This window comes from Balaenoptera musculus, chromosome 2 (genome assembly GCF_009873245.2).
Source record: "Balaenoptera musculus isolate JJ_BM4_2016_0621 chromosome 2, mBalMus1.pri.v3, whole genome shotgun sequence".
In the NCBI taxonomy this organism is placed as follows: Eukaryota; Metazoa; Chordata; class Mammalia; order Artiodactyla; family Balaenopteridae; genus Balaenoptera; species Balaenoptera musculus.
The window spans coordinates 174,771,103-174,786,519 of record NC_045786.1 but is presented as its reverse complement, the minus strand read 5'-3'; the positions used below and the strand labels follow the sequence as shown (position 1 = coordinate 174,786,519).

The following is a 15,417-nucleotide window of genomic DNA, read 5'->3' as shown; positions in this document are numbered from 1 at the left end:
AGGCAGGTGCCCGCCCACCGGAGTCTCCCTGCAGGACTGAGGCTCAGCGAGACAGAAGGTACAGGGCACACAGTAGGTGCTCAATACATGTGGGTGGCATTGATGCCATTGTTACTCTGCGGAGATCCCAGCCTGGCAGTGTCAGTGTTGGCGGCAGTGACAGACTCACTGAGTACGTCCAGGGAGTGGGCTGTCTCCCGAGAAAGCCTCACCGCTCAGTCGGCCAAGATCTGCCAGGGTGGCCACCAGGCCTCGAGGGAGACACCGTCACCGAGTCAGGCCCCCAGCAGCCATGACCCTTAGGGGGCTCAGGGCGATGCCAAGGAAAAGCCCAAACCTGTGACTCACGGTGGCAAAAACCGAGGCCCAGAGTGGAAGGGAAATTAGCGGAGGACGCCAAGGGCTGCCCACCCTACAGGGCCAGCCGGACGGGGCTGGGATACTCTGCAGCCTAGCAAAGTCGTTTTCTGATGCCTGTCTCCTGGTTACTCTCTCCACAGCAGATGGGGTGATGCTTGGTGTCCTAATTTGAGATCCTCTTTTGTTTGGGCCCAGATCTCCTTCCACAGGCCCCAAATCTGGGTCATCAAAGCAGAGCTTTTTGCTAGAAGCTGGATGCTGTGCTCTGCTTTCCCGGGAGCCGGCGTCACTGTGGGCAGGCAGGCGGGGCTGGGCTGGTCCCTGGAACAACGGGTGGGCGGGATGTCGGCGCCCACGGTGGCAGGCTCCCCGCCCTGGTGGGAAGGGCCGTGTGGGGCCTGCCTGGGCAGAGCCGCCCTGCAGACGGCAGCTGCTGGAAACACGGCAGTGAGAGCCACCTAGAGCTGCTCGGGGCCTCGGTGCACCCACCCAGGGCTGGGGCCCAGCCAGGTGTGCCTCAGGGCTGCAGTCTGCGGGTCGGGATGGGGTGAGGATGACGCTGGCAGACAGACAGGCAGCAGGGAGGGCTTGCCAGCCTCAGAGAGACCTTCCCTGTAGCCCCCTCCCCCTCAGCTGCCTCAGGGTAGGGAGGTTTGAGCAGCCGTTTCCATCTCCCTGTTCTTGGCAAACCCCGTCCCTCTCCAGGCCTGGCCTCCCCACTGTGGGTGAAGGGCTGGCCGGAGCACCTCTGGGGACGTCCCAGGGCTCGGTGACCCCAGGACTCCCAGGAGCTTTGGTTCTGTCCTGGCTCCAGGTCTCTCTGGCCACCTGGCCACAGTAGGGCTCCAGGCAGGCCCTGCTCCCCTCCCCAGAGACCCCACAGAGCAGGGGCCTGCGTGGCATCAGGGCCGGGCCGGCCTGATGTTTGCTCTCACTGCATGGGGACCCGCTGTTCTTGGCTCTGGCCCTGGCACAGGGCAGCCCAAACACCTTCTCTGCTCCCGCCCAGCTCCCACCCTTAGGCTGAGGTCTGGCCCAGGGACCGCCCTCCCTGCCTGCGTGTGCAAGAACCGCACCAGGCTGAGCCCCTCCCCCAGGAGGGGTCCACGGGGGCCTCTGGTGACACTCGGGGTGTCCACGTCGGAGCCCGGGTCAAGGCTGTCTGCGCTGTGAGGTCAGCTCTGCAGCCGTGCCCGCTGGCTGCTGTATCCGCAGTGCCCCCTGGGAGGTGAGCCCCCCCTGGGCCCCAGCTGGAGGGGGAATCACCTGACCAGAGGTGCCAGGTGCCCCAGCAGGCACTGGCTGCATCGGCCGCCCCCTCCAACCCAGGTTAACGGTCCCCCGGGAAGGGCGTCACCGGGCTGCGCGTCAGGAGGGCTGGGGTCTGCGCGCTCTGGGGCAGGCGGCACTTTCACGTCCCCATCTCCTGGGCTGTGTGTGGAAGCCCACGCCTTGGAGGAACACTGGTGTCCCTCTGGAATTTTCCCCAGAGATGCTTGTAAAAGGCGATTCCTGTTCTCGTGCCGCTCTCTGAAGATGTCTGGAGCCTCGTGCACCCAACCCGGCCCCCGTCAGAGGTGGGAGCACAGCACCTGGGGCAGCAGGAAGCGCTGCTCACGGGCCCGAGGGGGCGGGCAGGCTGGGGCAGGACGGGCACTCCTGTCTCCCCTAACCCCCCGGCCCAGGCAGAGGCTGGCACCGTGGCACCCCTGCTCCCACCTCCATCCCGGCTCCGCAGCAGGTACAACCTACAAGTCCCCAGGCTCACAGACAAGGAAGCTGAGGCCAGGAGAGTCACGTCCTGGAGACTGTCAGAGCTGGGGTCCTCCCACGCTCATCTGAGACCCCCTCTGTCTGCACCCGAGTCCCCACCCACACACCTGGCCTGAGCGCCCAGGATTGGCCTCACCCTCGGTCTGGCTGGGCTCCCTTGATGTGTCTGGGAAGCGAAACCTGGGAAAACAGGGAAGGCTTCCAGGAGGAGGGAGTAGAGGCTGAGTGTGAAGGAAAGGCAGACCCTGGGCTCTGGGAGCCTGAGGAGGGTGTGTCCTGGGTGCACAGTCACTTTGGGGGCAGAACCTGAGAACACCACCACGTGACCTCTGGGGTGACAGCGACCCTAGTCAGTTCCCTGGGAATGCACAGCACTCTGACCCGGGCTCGCCTGCTTGGCAGGAGGGCGCTGCTTGACCCGGCATCCAGGATGTTTGGACCTGGCACGCACTGCTGACCTCTGTCTGAGACGGGGGGATGGTCTGGGGGAGACGGTCCAGCCATTTCCCAGGGCCAGGCCCTTCACTCGCGGGCGTGCACACACCAGCTCTCCACCTCCCCCAAGCTGGGCACTGCACCCCCATTCTGCAGCTGGGGAAACCGAGGCCCAGAGGCCGAGCAGGGGAGGGAAGGTGGTGCGTGATTGGAGCCTGGGTAGGGCCTCTTGCCCCCGACACATCTTGGGTGGCCCTTGCAGTGTCCTGAGAGGCAGGCCTCTCCTCCCATTTCACAGCTGGTGTCTGAGTTGCCGGGGGTGCTGTGGAGCTTAACCCCAGTCGGGTCTCTATCTCTAGCCTCAGGCTCCCGTCCCCTCTCCACGGCCTCCTGGGAGCTGAGGCTGTGTCCAGGGTGGCTCCCCCAACACCGAGGGTGGGCTGAGGGGTAAACCTTTCTCGACCCCCACCCCCCAGGAACAAGAGGATTCGGTGCCTGTGCAGGGAGGGGCTGTCAGAGGTGGGGGAGTGGAGCGCCTAAGGCCGCTTTATGTCCCATCAACCCTGCAGGTCCTGGTCACCCACTTGCCCACCGCAGGCCCAATCCCTGACCACAGCCCTTGGGCACAGAAGGAGCCATCGGGCCCACATGTGCACATGCGGGGGCCCAGTGTCCCACCAGGCCACGGAGACCACCTGCGCTGTTCCCCAAGACACAGACTGGACCCTGTGTCAGGGCCGCAGGGTTCCTGCTCTGGGCGGGGTGGACCTGCGGTCCCTGCGGTCCCCCTGCCGCAGGACACTCTGGTTCTGAATGTGTCTGGGCTTCAGGTATGTGGCTTGGGGGGAGCGGGGGCTTGTGTGGCCCCTCCCGGGGATGTTACCCAGGGAGGGTCTTGTCTGAGAAATGGTGAGGCCACGGCTGCCGTGCCTGCTGGGTCGAGCTCCTTGGGGAGGCCCTGGGCGTGCTGGGGGCATCCAGCTTGCAGCCAGGAACTCTGGTCTGGGCACATCCTCAGGCGTGGGGCGAGGGGGCCTGGGAGGGTGGCCGCTGGGGAGGCTGAGGAAGGATGCTGGAGCCCCGAGGGGTGCTGAGCGGGGAGGCCAGGGCGCCTGGGCTGGGCGCAGGCCGGCGGGGGCTTAGCTGCCGTCCAGCTGGAGTGCAGCTGCTGAGAGCAGGCAAGACGCAGCCCCGCCCCCGCTCCAGAGAAGAGGAAGATGAGGCCGGCCGGCCGGCGCTGCTGCCCCTCATGGGTGCAGAGCGGGGGAGGGGTGGCACCCCGGCTGTGGGTGCCCCAAGCCTGTCCCTCCCACCGCCGGCCGTGGCAGAGAGCGGCAGCCACTCTTTAGCCTCTTAAACCTTGAAACAGCACTTTCTGGCATCTGCGTCCTGAGCTGAGCTCCCGCAGATGCTCTCGGGAGGGGTGAGGGCTGCAGCACGTGGACGCCGCGTGGGACCCCTGGCCACCTGCTCATCTGACCCTCCAGGCTGGCCTCCAGGGGCTGCCTGCCCTCCCTGCCAGAACCTTCAGGGGCTCCCAGGCCGCCACTGCGGCCACCACCCCTCTGCCTGTGGCCTCAGATGCCCCCCAGCTCCCGCGGTGCTCCGGATACCCTGGGTCTCACAGAGGAACCCTCAGTTCCCCTATCGGCTCCCCCACGCCGCCCCCGTCACCCCCGGCCCTGCGCTCGGGCTGGGCCTCGGGCTCTCTCCCTCAGGCCTCTCCCAAGGCTCTCCTCCCTCTGCCCCCACCCCCGGGAGTGTCTTCCTGAGCCCCCAGCCTCCTGCCCTGATCCCCGGCCACCCAGGTTGTTGGTCAAGGGGATCCAGGCTGTGTAGCCCAACCCCTCTTCCGCGTGCAGCCTGAGACGGGCCGTCAGAGCCCGTCCTCGGGTGTCAGGGCGACAGCAGGCCGCAGCCAGAAAGAAGCAGCACTAGGCGGGATGGACAGGGGTCGGAGAGGAGGCCCGGGGGGGGGAGGTGCCGGGCCTCAGCTAGAGAACGCCGGGGGCTTGGGCCCACGAGCCACCTGGGGGAGGTGATGGTGACCCAGCAGGTGAGGGGCAGGGGCACTTGGGCAGAGGCCTGGGTGGGCGGACAGGGGACGGACAGGGACAGGCAGAGCAGCCTTCCTGACAAGGGAAGGCCGAGTCCTTGCCTGAAGCCTGGGAATTGGAGGAGGAGGGAAGGGAGGAGGAGGGCGGGGGGAGGAGGGGGAGGAGGAGGGGGAGGAGGAGGGGGAGGAGGAGGAGGGGGAGGAGGAGGAGGGGGAGAAGGAGGGGGAAGAGGTGGAGGAGGGGGAGAAAGAGGGGGAAGAGGTGGAGGAGGAGGGGTAGGAAGAGGAGGAAGAGGAGGAAGAGGAGGAGGAGAGGAGGAGGAGGGGAGGAGGGGGAGGAGGGGGAGGAGGGGGAGGAGGGGGAGGAGGGGGAGGAGGGGGAGGAGGGGGAGGAGAGGAGGAGGAGGGGGAGGGGAGGGGGAGGAGGGGGAGGGGAGGGGGGAGGAGGGGGAGGAGGGGGAGGAGGGGGAGGAGGAGGAGGGGGAGGAGGGGGAGAAGGGGGAGGAGGGGGAGGGGAAGAGGTGGAGGAGGAGGAGGGGAGGAGGAGGAGAGGGAGGAGGGTGAGGAGGAGGCGGAGGAGGGTGAGGAGGAGGGTGAGGAGGAGGAGGAGGGGGAGGAGGAGGCGGAGGGGGAGGAGGAGGAGGGGGAGGAGAGGAGGAGGGGGAGGAGGGGGAGGAGGGGGAGGAGGGGGAGGGGGAGGAGGGGGAGGGGGAGGAGGGGGAGGAGGGGGAGGAGGGGGTGGAGGAGGGGGAGGAGGAGGGGGAGGACATGGGGGAGGGGGAGGGAAGTGGGGAGGGTGGAGGACGCGGAGCTGTGGGTCCCAGGACGGCGCTCGGGGGGCAGCACGACTGGCCCCTCCAGAGCTGCCTTCCTGTCTCCTGACGGTGCTGGGACAGAGCAGGACGCTGTGACAAGTGCTGCGGCCAGGTTCCCCGGGGGCTGCTCAGGCCCTGGGCTCGGGGTCCCTGGGCTGCCCTTCAGAGCGGAGCCGGCGCTGGAGGGAGGCTGTGGGATCACCTCGGGGCCCCGTTTATGTCTGCACACCTGCTTGCCCCTCGGCTCCGACCCACAGACACTCCGAATCCAGTACTTTGGGGGGTGGAGTGGACCCAGCTTTGCTAGTGAGCTGCATGTAAGGCAGTCACGTGACAGCACGGCAGCCTGGTCACCAAGGGAGCTGCACGCTGGTGTCAGAGGAAGGAGATGCTGGGCCCGGGCCGGCTCCACGCCCCTCCCACCCCACACCCAGCAAGGCCACACCGGCCCTGCAGCCTTACCTCATGCTACAAAAGTTCCAGTTTGTCCTAGAGGAGCAGGTCTGCTCACGTGCCTCCTACCAGAGCTTGGGAGCTAGGAGGACTGCCACAGTGTCCCCCAGGGCTGCCACTTGCTCCAGCCAAACTCCGCCAGTTCACTCAATAAAATTTTATGGCGTTCCGGGGATGGTCCTTGAGCAGGATGTCAGAGGACAGGTCTCAGCCCTCCTGATAGCCCGGGTCCTCCCCCCTCTGCACAGGCCACCCCGGGACCTCAGCCATTAGCAGACACGCCTCGGGCCTCCTGTTCCCCAATCACGCGCACACATCTGCTTCCTGTGCTCGCCGGCTCTCAGCAATTAAGTGATCTGTTGGGTTCTGACGAGCATCTTGACAGTGCTATCACGTTATTGCTCCAAAGGGCTGGACATTTCGCGACTCTTTCCTGCGCATAATTTCCTCTTGGAGAATTGTTCCACTTCAAAGGACCCCACGAAATGGCAGTTAATGGTTTTCCCTGCCTGTGGAAAAGCAGAGTGTCCGGGCGGCCGTGGCTGGGGCTCCCTGTGCTGGTGGATCTTTTAATTTGGGGGCCGCGGAGACGTGGTGGGCAGTCAGACACCAGAGGCTGCCCTGATGTGGGCAGGGAGGCGGACGGGGCCGGGGGCCACTGTGGACCCGGCAGCGCAGCATCTCAGAGGCCGCATGGAGGGGCAGGTGGACGGGGAGGGGACACAGAACAGGAGGGTTCCTGAGACACGCAGGTGAGATCCACTCATCCACACGTTTAACAAAGAGACTTATTGAGTGGAATAAAATGGCTCAAGATCAGGACAGCAGTCGGAGGCGGGAGGCACGCGGATTCCCCTGATGCCCCGCCTGGCGGGAGTGCGCGCAGGGGGACCCTGGCTGTACCTGCGCGGTAGGTGTGCTCGGGAGCGGGCTGGACCCCAAGGGCCCGGCGGCTCGGCGGCTCCCGGGCACCTCGGCCCGGCTGACACTGAAGGTGGGCAGTCCGCGTGACCCACAAGAGAGGGCCGGCAGGTCAGCCGACACATCAGCAGGAATGCAGCGTGCTCGGGTGAACCCACGGGAGACCGGACGTCTCCGGGACCAGGTGGCAGCCACGAGCCTCGGTGGCCGAGGGCTTCCTGCCCCAGGCCTGCAGGCCAGCCAGGCGTCTCTGGGCAATTTACAGACGAGGAAACAGTCACGGTTGGTGGGGGGGTGGCTCAGACACACCCGGGCCCTCCTCTTCCCTCTGACGTCCAGCCAGCCCACCTACGCCCTCCTTCCAAGCTGGGGACCCCGTCGCTGCTTGCCAGCTCCCCTCCCAGCCGCCCCACCCTGGGGAGCTTGGGGCAGGCCTGCAGACTCACCTGTAAACAGCTCACTGCCGCAGCGCCCAGCTGCCCGTCCCCGGGGCTCCAGGTCCACCTCGGGGGCCGCCGGCTGCTCCGGGAGGCCTTTGCTGTAGAACAGCCACCCACCGGCCATCAGGCGGCGGCAGGTCAGGAGATGGTACCGGCGCCTGAATACGCTGGGCGCCCCTGATCCTGGGGGCACAGGCGGGGCCCTGCGGACGTGAAGCAGCAGGGCCGGCGGAGGTGCGAACCTCCCCCCAGCGCCCTGACCCCACCCATGCTGCGTCTGGGTTTCTGGGGCTCTCCTCCCCCGAGTGTCCAATCCTGTGGCTGCTACAGCACGGGGTCCCTCTTAGTAATGCCTACCTGCCTCTCCACCGCAGTTCACCCCCCAAGAAGCAGTTCGTCCAACACGCTCCCTCCAGGCACCTGTCAGAAGCCCCAAGGTCGGGGTTAGTGTCCGAGCTTTCAGGGGACCTTTCACCACAAACCCCACCTCAGCCCCCGTTGCTGGACCACTTCCGGCCAAGCCGACACTGGGGTGTCTGGTTCTCCCTCTCAGGGGCTCCCTCAGGTGGCCTCACCAGTTTTAGCCAAGACCCAGGGGAACGGTCCCTCCCAGCACTGTGTCCTCACCGTGGAAGGATCCTCAGTTCCTTGCTCTGGCGCACACTTCCCTGATGGTGTCCTCACTGCCTCCTCCCCGTGCTGTGGCTCAGAGCCCAGTACCACCACCAGGCTGTCATGACAGCCCACAGGCTGCTCAACAGACCCTTCCAAGTTGTGCAGTGCGCAACCTGCACACCGCGCCCTGGCCCTCTGCCTGTGGTCTGAGGCTACCGGGCCAGGTGTGGGTAGGTGCAGCCTGGCTTTCATGACCCTTGTCTCTCTGTAGCCAACTCCCCTTTTCTAATTTATTTTATTTTATTAAAAAAAATTTTTTTTTAGGCTGTGCCACGTGGAATGCAGAATCTTAGTTCCCCAACCAGGGATTGGACCTGTGCCACCTGCAGTGGAAGTGCGGAGTCCTAACCAATGGACCACCAGGGAAGTCCCTGTAACCCCTTTAGGACATTGAAAGCAGAGTACTGACTCGTCCCCTGTGCTTCTGTGTCAATATTCCGGATCCCCCAAGTCAGTGGACGCTCTTGGTCGAATCCAGGGAGATGGCACGTGACGGACCTGCTAGAGCCCCTCGTTCCAGGAACTGTGATTCCTCATCACAAAGGCTTCTTTCTGGACGCGGAGCCTGTCCTCTGCAAGGCCGTGGGTCCCTGCAGGCTTGGCCTGGCGACCCAGCTCTGCACACTCCCCACCTGCACAGGCGGGAGAGAGGGCTTCCTGCACCGAGGGGCTGCGTGCTCATCCGCCTGCCCCCTTGCTCTGGACGCAGAACCAGAAGTCCTGTGTTCGGGGGATGCTGGGCCCAAATTCTGGGCTCTGCGGCCAGTGGATGGAGGAGTGGAAGCTGAGAAGCTCTGACCTAAACACAGCTGAGAGGTCTGCAGGCCCTGGGGGTAGATGGGGGGCCAGGAGCTGGGGGCAGGGAGACCCACTTTCAGGTTCTGGGAGGGTGCTGGGCTCTTGGTCAGGGCGCACTGGGCCCTGGCCTTCCTGGGCAGGTCAGAAGAGGTGCCTTCAAGCTCCCCTGCCCAGCTGTACCTTAAATATGGCCTCCTGGGCCCCTCAGCAGACTCCTGAGTGACTCTCTGACTGTGGCCTGGGAATTGGTGTTTTAAAGGCCTTGCAGGGGCTCCATTGCCCTGAAAGACGTGGAGCCCAGGGTACATGGCAGAGGTGTGCTTCCACACGCACCATCTCCTCTCATCTCCATGGATACCGGGAGGTAGCTATGAGGTTCATCTCCATTTCACAGACAAAGCGTCTGAGGGTCAGGGAGGTGATGGGCCACCTGGTGAACAGAAGTGAGATGTGGGCCCAGGTCTTCCAAAACCGGGCCTATAGCCTTTCTTTTCAGCATGGGCCCTCCTAGAGATGGGTGCCCTCGCCTCAGACCACATTCCTCCCACAAGCTGGCGGCTGAGCCAACTGTCGTGAAAAGCCACACATCTGCCCATGTTAGAGAAAACAGGGACAGGGGCACAGTTTTTCCTCCTGATCCTATTGATTCATATTTACTTTAAAATTTGATTTGACTAACATTTATTTTGTCTGATTAGAAAAGCTCTACATGCTATTGAAGAAATTTGGAAATTCTGGCTGAGAATCAAGAAAATTCACATTCAAACCTGTCACTCAGAAAGACCCCAATTTGATGCATTTCCTTCTTCTTTTTCATTTGTTTGTTTGCATGACCGTCTAACTCTATCACTATTCCTGCATTTATTAGTTGGCTTTCCACTGCAAGGCATTCATCTATTCATTTTTCGTTTATATTAGTTGGACTCAAAAAAATCTTCATTTATTCGGCTATCTGTTATAATCATTCCTTATTTAAGTGGTTGAATTGTCCCCAGTTTGGCCAGTGGGAGTCCCTTTAAGCTACCTCCAGTGTCCTTTCTGACATGCCCTGCTCATACGTAGAGCACTTCCTTACTTTCTGGCTCATCTTCACTTTCCCTGGAAATAGCCATACAAGGAGTCCTGGTTTCTTTTAGTGGAGATGGTATTTAGAAGCCAAGGTATGGGCCCTGAGTGTGCTCAGCACTGCTGGGGAGTCATTGCTCTTAGGCCCTCTCTGTAGACAGGGCCAGTTAATGAGCTTTTCCACGTGGGGCATATAGAACACAAGCCTGTATCTGTACACCTCATTGGGAGTCCATAGCTGACAACTGCATTCCAGTGCCACACTGCAGATGACTTTCCTTAACTATGGTTTGCACTCCAAAGGCGAGAAACTTGGCCCACAAGATCTCTAATATATTTATTCTTTTTCTCAAGCCTAGAATAGACAGAAAATAGTTTCAGAAATGAAACTGAGGAGGAAAAACCTGCTAACTGGAGTTCAATATTTGTTTTCAGGATGTGTGTGAGAGAGAAGAAGAAGAAGAAGAAGAAGGAGAAGGAGAAGAAGAAGAAGAAGAAGGAGGAGGAGAAGAAGAAGAAGGAGAGGAAGAGGAAGAGGAAGAAGGAGAAGGAGAAGGAGAAGAAGAAGAAGAAGAAGGAGGAGGAGGAGGAGGAGAAGAAGAAGGAGAGGAAGAGGAAGAGGAAGAAGGAGAAGGAGAAGGAGAAGGAGGGAAGGAAGAAGAGGTAGAACGGGAAGGAAACAGGAGAGAAAGAATTTACATCCAGTGCAATGCAGATCTTAAGGGCAAGATTTGATGAGTTTTGATGGACATATATACCCATGTAGTCATCACCCCAATCAAGATACAAGACATTTCCATCAACCCCAAACGTTCTCTTGTGCCATCTCCAGTAAGTCCCCAACCCTTAGGCAATCCCTGTTCTGATTTCTATCATCCTGTCTGGTGTTGTCTGTTCTTGAACGTGACTTAAATGGAAGGGTACAACATGCTCTTCTGTTTCTGGCTCCTCTGGACACGACAGTTATGAGACACATCCATGTTGTGGCATGTGTCACGCGTTGATTCACTCCTACCGCCGAGTGCAGTTCCACTGTGTGCACATGTCACCGTTTGTTTATCCCTCCTCCTGTTGATGGACACCTGGGCAGTTTCCAGAGGTTGGCTGTTATGAGTAAGGCTGCTATATACATTCTCACACAAGTCTGCTTGTAGGCATGTGTTTTCACTTCTCTTGGGTAAGGAGAAATATCTAGGAGAGGACCAGCTGAGTCAGAGGGTAGGTCCATGTTTAACTTTATGAGAAACTGCCAAACTGTTTTCTAAAGTAGTTTCCAGTTTTCCCTCCCACCAGCAGCGTGGAGAGCTGTGGTTCTCCTTATCTTCAACAGCACTTAGTACTATCAGTCTTTTTATTTTCAGTTATCCTAGTGGATATGAAGTGACATCTCACATACTCGTGGTTTTTGTTTGAACCACCTGATGACCAGGGTGTTGGGCACCTTTTCCTGTTGTCCCTGATCATTTGCATTTCGTGTTTGCTGAATTGTCTGTTAAAGTATTTTGTCTATTTTATTGTTCTTTGCCTTTTTATTAGTGATTTGTGGGGCATCTTCATATATTCTGGATACAAGTAAGTCCTTTGACAGATATGTGAATTGCAAATGTTTTCTCCTAGTGTGTACCTTGCCTTTTTTAGTTTCCTAATTACATCTTGTGAAGACCAGAAGTTTTTATTTTTGCTGAAGCCAAATTTAACTTTTTTTTTCTTTTAGGGTTATTGTTTTTTTGGTCTTCTGTTTAAGGAAGCTTTGCCTCTCCAAACTCATGAAACCATTCTCGTGTTTTCTCCTAGAAGCTCTATACCTTTAGCTCCTACATGTATAATCCATCTCAAAATAATTTCTGTACGTGATGCAACCAAGGGATGGAGGCTCATTTTTTTCCGTATATTTATCCAGATGGTTCAACATCATATGTTGATAATACTTTCCTTTCCACATTGAATTGCTGGGATATGTTATTCAAAAATCAATTGATCATGTAAATATGGGTCTATTTCAGGACTTTCAATTTTGTCCCATTGAATAATTTGTCTATATTTACGCCAAAATACATTACAGTCAGTTACTGCAGCTTTATAGAAATTTTGAAATCAGTGTACTCCTCCAACTTTATTCTTCTCTTTCAGAATTTCTTTTCCTATTCTTGATCCTTTGTACTTCCAAATAAATTGTAAGATTAACTTGACAATTTCTACAAAAATGCTTCTGGGATTTTGATTGGGATGGCATTAAATCTGTAGTTCTCTGGGGAGAATTGACCTCCTAACAACATCAAGTCTTCCAATCTATGGTCTCATTATATCTTCCCATTTATTTAGGTTTTCTTTAAGTTCTGTCAAAGATTTTTTAAAAATAAAAATAGCACTATTTTTCAGTTTACTGTGTAGAGGTCTTGTATAATTTTCAGTGAATCCCTAACCTATTTAATTTTTAATATTATAAATGGAACTGCTATTTAAAAGTCATTTTCCTATTGCAAGTAGAAAATATATGGTAATAAACTAATTTTTGTATATTGACATTGAATTCTGCATCTTACAAAATTTGCTGATTAGTTCTAGTAATTTTTTCTCAAATTCTTTATAATTTTCTATGTAAAAAAATTATTATCTGTGATTAAACAGCATTTTACTTCTTTACAAACTGTATGGCTTTTCTTTCTTTTCTGTGCCTTATTTCCCTGATAGAACTTTCAGTACAATGATGAACAATTGTGTTTTGGACTTCAGGGGAAAATGCCCAACTGATTTCACTAGTAGGAATGACGCTTATTAGCTCTAGGTTTTTAGTAGATGTCCTGTATCAGATTGAAGAAATTTCTTCCTCTTTTCAGCTTCCAGAGGTTTTCATTTTATCCTGAATAGGTGTTGAATTTTGTCAAATGCTTTTCCATTCCTGTTGAGATGATCATATAGTGGCTCCTTCCTTGTCGTGAACAAAGTGAATTATAGTGTATGGGTTTTTATTTTTTTATTTATTTAATTTTTTGTTGTTGTTAGAACTCAGCAAAATAAAATTCCGGTTTATTGTTGGACGACATTGTTCCACACATGCATCAAACAGGCCCCCAAAAAATAAACGGCAACTTCATAGACAAAAAAAGGGAAAAAAAGAAACCTTTTATCTTTGGCCTTTTCAACCATCTCACACAAACCAACTACTTATCGTACAGCTAAGAACATACGCAAAAAAAGTTACTGGAATGCTCGGAATAAGATTTTTTGTTGTTGTTGTTTTTGCTTTTTTTACAAGTTTTTTTTTCACCTTTGAGATGATAATGAACATGGTCACACCACAAGTAAAGGCAGAAGTAGGACAGAGAACGCTCCGAAGGCTGGTTTGGTTTTCCGAGATCCTTAAAAATGGCTGACCCCCTAACAATATGTACAAAAATATAAAGTGTAGATAAAAAATACAAAGAAAGTTTCCTCTTTAAAGTACTTTAAGAAAACAAAGCAGGGCCTTGGAAGTTGTGGTTCTTTTTTCCTCCCCTGTTGCAAATTCGCGTTGTGGTTCTGGCTGGGTGGCCGGGACCACGTGTCACCTGCGGGTGGCGCTGCCGCAGTGGGCGGGCGGGACTCTCCTCGAAGGGGACCACGTTTAGCTTCCGCGACAGGAAGTGGAGGGTGACTGGGTCACGTGGCCCTTTAAGTTTAGCTTCTCCTTTTTTGCTGTCCAGCCCTCCTCGTCGGTCTCCTGCTTCTCGGTGTCAACATTGTCGTCCTCCTCGTCTTCAGCTGCCCGTCGGCGTGTAGCTGCCTCGGCCTCCTCATCTTCATCTCCATCCTCCTCCTCCCCGTCACCTTCCTCCCCCTCCCCCTCCGCCCCCTCCCCCTCCCCCTCCCCCTCCTCTTCTTCATCTACCTCGTTGTCGGCCTCCTGCTCCCCATTTTCCTCACTAGCATTTCCATGAGCAGGTGCATCTCTCCCTTTCTCCGCCTCCTCCACAACTTCCTTCTTCTAAGTCCTTGGTGGGGATTTCGGAACTGGTGTCCACGGCCGACATGATGGGCCACGCCGGTGATCCCACGCAGCGGATTAAGAAGACAGCGGGGGTTCCACGACTCTGGCGATAGAGCTGCTGGAGTCCGCGGCGGCGAGCGGGGAGCCGGCCACGGCAACAATGCAAAGATGGCTTTTCAGAGCAGGCAGTCGTGTATGGGTTTTTAAATAAAACCCATCATGCATTCCTGGAATAAATCCCGCTTGATCACAAGGCAATCTCTTTTTTATATTTTACTATTTATTTGCTAATATATAACATTAATATAATTAATATAATATATAATTTCTTATATTCATTTTGCCAACATATAATTAAAGACATGCATCTATGTTCATAAAGAATATTGGTCTTTTTTTGGTAATGTCTTTGTCAGATTTTGACATCAGGGTAATGCTGGCCTCATGAAATGAAATTGGAAGTGTTTCCTCTATTTTCTGGAAGAGTTTGTGTCAGATTGGTGTAAATTTTAAAAAAAATATTTAATAGGATTCAGCTGAGAAAACACATGGGCCTGGAATTTTCTTTGTGAAAGGTTTTTGATGATAAATTCAGTAATTAAAACACATATAGGGCTATTCAGGTTTTTATTTTATCTTATGTCAATTTTGATACATTATTCAAAAAAGGTGTCCATTTCACTGCATTTTTTTTTTAATAAATTTATTTATTTATTTATTTTTGGCTGCGTTGGGTCTTCGTTGCTGTGCGCGGGCTTTTCTCTAGTTGCAGCGAGCAGGGCCTACTCTTAGTTGCGGTGCACGGGCTTCTCATTGCGGTGGCTTCTCTTGTTGCGGAGCATAGGTTCTAGGTGCACGGGCTTCAGTAGTTGTGGCTCGTGGGCTCAGTAGTTGTGGCTCGGGCTCTAGAGCGCAGGCTCAGTAGTTGTGGCGCACGGGCTTAGTCGCTCCGCGGCATGTGGGATCTTCCTGGACCAGGGCTTGAACCCGTGTCCCCTGCATTGGCAGGTGGATTCTTAACCACTGCACCACCAAGGAAGTCCCTCACAGCATTGTTGAATTAAGTTGTTCATGAGATCCCTTTATCTGCTGTATCCTTGGTAATGTCCCCTTCTCATTTCCTGATCTTTGTCATTTGTTTCTTTTTCTTTCTTTTATTACTCTGGGAAGGGATTTAGCCATTTCATTAATCTTTTCAAAGAAACAAATTTTGGCTTTGTTTATTGTCTCTGTTGTTTCTTAAATTTCAGTTATTTCTGCTTGTATCTTTGTTAATTCCTTCTTTCTATGGGCTTAAGTTGCTCTTATTTTCCAACTTCTTAAGGTGGAAATTTATTGGCAAATTCTTTCTACAAAGGGTCTGAGAGGTTTTTCTGTCCTAACACCAAATATGTGCTTTAGTTGCCCTAAACCATGAGACTGGGGATTTCTCTAAGGCAAAATGTTGTGTAAACATGAATCTCACCCAGTGTAGTTCTCTTCTTTCAAGGGTCAAAGCTCTTCACTTTCTGTTTATTTTTGTTTATCCTCCGATGTCTTCAAATAGTTGCATTTTATATTTTCTCTAAGTTTATATTTGTCATTATTGTAGGAGGATTAGTCTGAGACAAATTCCGTCTGGTATCTGTCAATGCATATGTTATTCAACCTGACAGATAA

At 55.2% G+C, this 15,417-nt stretch overlaps 1 long non-coding RNA gene across 1 annotated transcript; it reads left to right on the top strand.

The window, feature by feature from the left end:
• The first annotated feature begins 1,149 nt into the window (after positions 1 to 1,149).
• Positions 1,150 to 13,309, top strand: LOC118889686. Its single transcript, XR_005018597.1, has 3 exons — positions 1,150 to 1,161; positions 8,026 to 8,027; positions 13,220 to 13,309. It is a non-coding gene; the product is annotated as an uncharacterized LOC118889686 (long non-coding RNA).
• The last annotated feature ends 2,108 nt before the right edge of the window (positions 13,310 to 15,417 follow it).